We start from the raw sequence: 4,845 nt of genomic DNA, 5'->3' as shown, positions 1-4,845 counted from the left end.
GGATGTCTGCGGCCCCAAAAGGGTGCTGCCTCAGCGGCTCTGTGGCTCCCGCCTGTCCCAGAAGCTGTCTGCCTCTGTGGTCCTCACTCTCACCTGTGGAGACTAAGTTCGGCGGAGTCCCGGAGCCAAGATGGCTCTCCCTGCAAGGCGGACCACTGTCCTCACGCTCTGCTAGACATTTTTGAAAGATGATTTCTCTTAGTCTTTTGGTCAATTTAAAGTTCTAGTATAATTTTGGACACTCTCTGTTGGGGGCTGCTTCTGACTTCTAATAGGTAGAAGTTGGAGATGGTGCTAATATCATAGGACATAGACAATGTATTTTCCATGACAGAGAAACCATTTCACCTTTTTTTTTTTTTACTCTAAAAATATTGCCTTTTAAAAGTTAAACCAGGAGGGCAGGACTCACCTCAAACCCAGCACATGCAGGACACTTGTTTTCCAGCCCGGGGCACCTCTGCACCAACATGGCTCCGACTGGTGTCTTCCTCTGCAGCCCTGGGTACCTCACCTCTGCCCCGCAGGCCTCCCTCGTCCTCATCTCCTTCTACTTGTCCTTCGATACAGAAGCCAGCAGAGGCAATTCAACCCTGAGTACACACCATTCAGACTCCAGGACCCTGGAGCAGTGTGCCAATGTTGACTTCTGCCCATAGCCTCCCTGTGTTGCGGAGCTTCCGTGGACAAATATGTCTGGATTGCTGCAGTGGCTGGAGTTTCTGGTTCCTCACTCTCATCCTGCTGTGCGTGGACAAACTGATGAAGTTAACTCCTGAGGAGCCCAAAGACCTGGCAGCGTGAGCAGAGCTGGGGTCCCAAAGATGTCCATTTCTACCTTGTGTGGATACGGCGAGGTGGGGGGCAGGGGGCGGGGAGTGGGGGCGGGGGGATGTTTCTAGAAGCTGGGCTTCGGTCACTTTAAAGTCATGTGTTCCTTAAAAAAAAAAACAAATAAATTAAAATTAAAACAGTGAAACTGAGATATTTCCCCCTTTTCTGCCTCCCAACCCTTCCATACAGCCCTGCTCACTCGCAAACCAGTTGCATCTGTTTCATTAATCGGTATATGAACATGTACATGCATATGTATATGAATGTGTATATGTATACTAAAAGTGTACATGTTTTAACACTCCACCTCACGAGTAAGTTGTAAGTTTTGCTTTTAACACTAAGGTTCTGCTTATACTGTGACCAGAGAATCATTCAAACATTCAAAATGTCATGTATATACTAAGACAAGTGGTAGTTAATGTCCCATGGCCAATAGCAGCAAAGGGGCGAGATTATATGTTGTGTGGGTTTTACGTTCAATTAGAGAGCTGTTGTTACTGCCAAGGTCTGTGCAGCACTCAGAGACCCTTAGGGTTATTGTGCCATGCTTCTCACTGCTGGGGTTCACAAGCACCAGAGCTGGGTTGGACTGTTGCTTGCTTCCTCCCTTTGGAAGCTTGTGTGATGCCTTCTTTTACTATGTGAGCTAGTCTGCAGGGAGGAAGCTTGCAGGTCAGTTCCAGTTCAGGAGCTTGTGAACGCTGTATCTGAATGAAGTGCATGATGTCTTCACCAACAGGCAGATCTGAGGGGACTGCCTTGATTATGTTCAGATGAAGCTGGGACCACTGTGGTGCCAACCATTTCCTGGGCAGCCGTCTCTGAACTGTGTAAATGTGGAGAGAGGGAGTCAGGCAATAGCATGCAAGCATGAATTCATTATTCTTTGCTTTGGACTATAGATGTAATGTAACCAGCTGCTTCAAGTTCCTGCTGTCTTGACTTCACCCACAATGATGGATTATAACCCGGAATAGTGAGCTAAATGATCTTTCTTCCTTAAGTTGCCTTTTTTCAGAGTATTTTATCACAGCAACAGGAAGACAAGCAAGACATTGTGCCTTGTGCGTGGGCTTCCAAAGAGATACTGTGATCCAAACATGATTTAAAAATATTTCCTCTTTAAGGTTATTTTCTGTTCTTAATTTTTTCAAGGAATCAATCAAAAAGCTGACTAAGGAAAAGCTTTCACAGCTTAAGTGAAGGAGGGAGTGTTCTGATGCCCTTTGAATGTGAGTGGGTCTCCCCAAAGAAGTAGGTAGAGGCTACAAATAGGATGCGACAGGACCCCGGAGCTGAGTAAGGCATATCTGTCATCTTGAAAGTAGCTGCCAAGTGTTTCCTCTGTTGCTCGCTGAGAGAAACTCCAGAAAGTTTCAGGTTTCTGAGTAACTCATGATCTCACCCTTGCAGTGAATCATCCTTAAAGAGCTTCATCATGAACACAGGATGGTTTAAGAAGAGTTCAGCAAACTGCTTCTCTTAGATCACTGATCTACTGGGTTCTGCCTCTCTTCTATTCTACTCAGTGCAAAGGGTTATTTCAGGAAGGAGGTTTTCAGAGAGGCATAAATAATAGGTAATAACTTAAGTGTTACCAATATTGAACAAACTCCACGGCCACTCTATGATCTTGCTATTATAAAGAGGACCCCAGTCCTCCAGATACGTTTCCCATTTGTTCAGTATTGCCTGGCACCAGGTCAGCATGGAAATCCAAAAAAGACTGGACTAATTGGTAACATAGAAACAGCTGGATTGTAACATTGCAGCACCAGATTTACTGAACCATAGATTCTGAAACTAGAAAATCTTTGATGGGGGATATATCTCATCAGAACCCATGGGACCAGATCGGGGCTCCATTGCTCCAGGGATCTAGGGAAAAGTTTCAATGACTTGTGATTTATTGAAACGAACCAGCTTGCTCTTTTCCTTCAGATCTGCCTGGGGGCTCTGTCATTCTTATTCCTGATGATATCTTGGGTAAAGTCCCTCGACTCTTTGATCATTTTCAGGTCTCAGTGAAATGTTTTCTGTTTTTTAAAAATCCCATTGAATCTGAACCGTATTCCCCATCTTCTACTTAAGTCTAACTTGAGTTGTATTTGATGCAAGCTTGAAAGGTGATGGGAAAGTGGGGCAGGTCTCATGGACTGTGTTGCATTTTCTTGTTTCTGCTGCTCAATGCCCCACTTGGCTGTGTTGGGCTTCTCTAAGAACATTTTGAGGTTCCGTGATTAAAAAAAAAAAAAAGTAGGGCATGTCTTCCTTGTCTACAGCTGCTTGGTTTAGCTGCTGGATGTAGTCTCCCTGCAGTTACAATGTTGCTATTTAGATGTCCTTTCCAGTTACAATGTTGCTATTTAGATGCTCTTTCCAGTTACAATGTTGCTATTTAGATACTCTTTCCACTCTGAAGTTACTAAAAAGACTCACACCCTTTTGAGCTTGTGAGATGCCGCTTCTCCTTGAAATAATTTACCTTTTTCGCCAATGGCTTCTCTTAGCCATTCCCATGGGGCTCCTGCTGTGTGTGTTCTTTGTGGAAGTGCACTTGTGAGCCCCAGATGCCCTGCTTCTGCCTTGCCATCAGGGAAAACTTCAGTCAGACTCTTGCCTGGAAGATACTTTACATGTAGATCAGGTGCTCCTGACTCTTTACTCCAGAGAACTCAGGTCTGTTTCTGACATATTTCTCCCTCTCTCTGGTTCAGTAGAGTGGGTCAGTGTGGATTGGCAGAAGCTGTCCATGGGGAAGAAATTGTGAGTCTTCTCTGTCATGGGTCTCTGTTTACTGTGAATACTTTTAATATTATTTTCATTTTTTAAAATGTACATTCAAATCCTTCCTCTTATTGTGTACAATCTTCTTTCAGAAGTTTATTTTCTTTAAAAGTTTCTGTTCTCATCATACCGCCTTTTTTTTTTTTTTTTCCACATAGGCTGGAGATGGATGATAGGACCTGTTTAGTTCCTGTATCCATATGGATGACCTCCTGTCTTCTCTTATGCATTGTCCTTGAGAGCTTTGTGGATGCTTTCATGATTCCCAAGTGGGATGCTCCTTTGTATTTGTGGATGACATTCTGCCATTGGACCTTTCCCATGGCTTAGATCCATCAAATTGTCCAACAATTCATTCGTTAAAAGACACTGGGGTTGTTTCCAGTTCAGTGCCTTAAAACCATTCATAGACGTGTTTTTGTGTGAGCATAATTTTGAACTTTAGAACTACGAAGATTTTAGTATAAATGTTTGGTTCTAGGGATGATGTGTACTTTTGTTTTAAACAAGGAACTTGTTTAAAAGGAGGATTACTTTTAGTTGTCAACCTGAGACTATCTCAGATCATCTAGGAATGAAGTCTAAATAAAGGATTGTCTAAATTGGGTTGTCCTGTAGGCATGTCTGTGGTGAGGGTTGTCTTATTAATTCACATAGGAAGACCATGTCCACTATGGGTGGCACCATACCTAGCAGGGGATCCTGGAATGTACAAATGTAGAGGGCAAGCTGAGCACTAATAGGCACTCATGTGTTTATTCCCTTTGCTCTGAGTGTGAATGTGATGTGAGCGGTTATTTTAAGATCCTCTTGTCTCAGATCCCCCTAAATGATGAACTGTAACCTGCAGTGGTGAAAAAAAAAAAAAACCTCCTCCTCTAAGTTGCATTGTGTTAAGATATTTTATCACAGCAACAGAAATCAAATGGTGATGCTGCCAACCGAGCTCTCTAGAGTGACTGTACCATGTTACAGTCTGCACAGACTGTACTGTGTGACAAAGATTCTCCAAGTTCTTTTTTTTTAATTTTAATATTTTTATTACATATTTTCCTCAGTTACATTTCCAATGCTATCCCAAAAGTCCCCCATAGCGCCCCACACTTCCCTACCCACCCATTCCCATTCTTTTGGCCCTGGCATTCCTCTATATTGGGGCATATAAAGTTTGCAAGTCCAATGGGCCTCTCTTTCCATTGATGGCCGACTAGGCCATCTTTC

The 4,845-nt window shown here is 43.4% G+C and overlaps 1 pseudogene; it reads left to right on the top strand.

The window, feature by feature from the left end:
• Nucleotides 1–443: 443 nt before the first annotated feature.
• LOC110291486 lies at nucleotides 444–804 on the top strand (annotated as a pseudogene).
• Nucleotides 805–4,845: the final 4,041 nt, after the last annotated feature.

The sequence above is a fragment of the Mus caroli genome, chromosome 1, assembly GCF_900094665.2.
Source record: "Mus caroli chromosome 1, CAROLI_EIJ_v1.1, whole genome shotgun sequence".
NCBI classification, from domain to species: domain Eukaryota; kingdom Metazoa; phylum Chordata; class Mammalia; order Rodentia; family Muridae; genus Mus; species Mus caroli.
The sequence above is the reverse complement of the archived record's forward strand: the minus strand, read 5'-3'. Positions and strand labels throughout refer to the sequence as shown.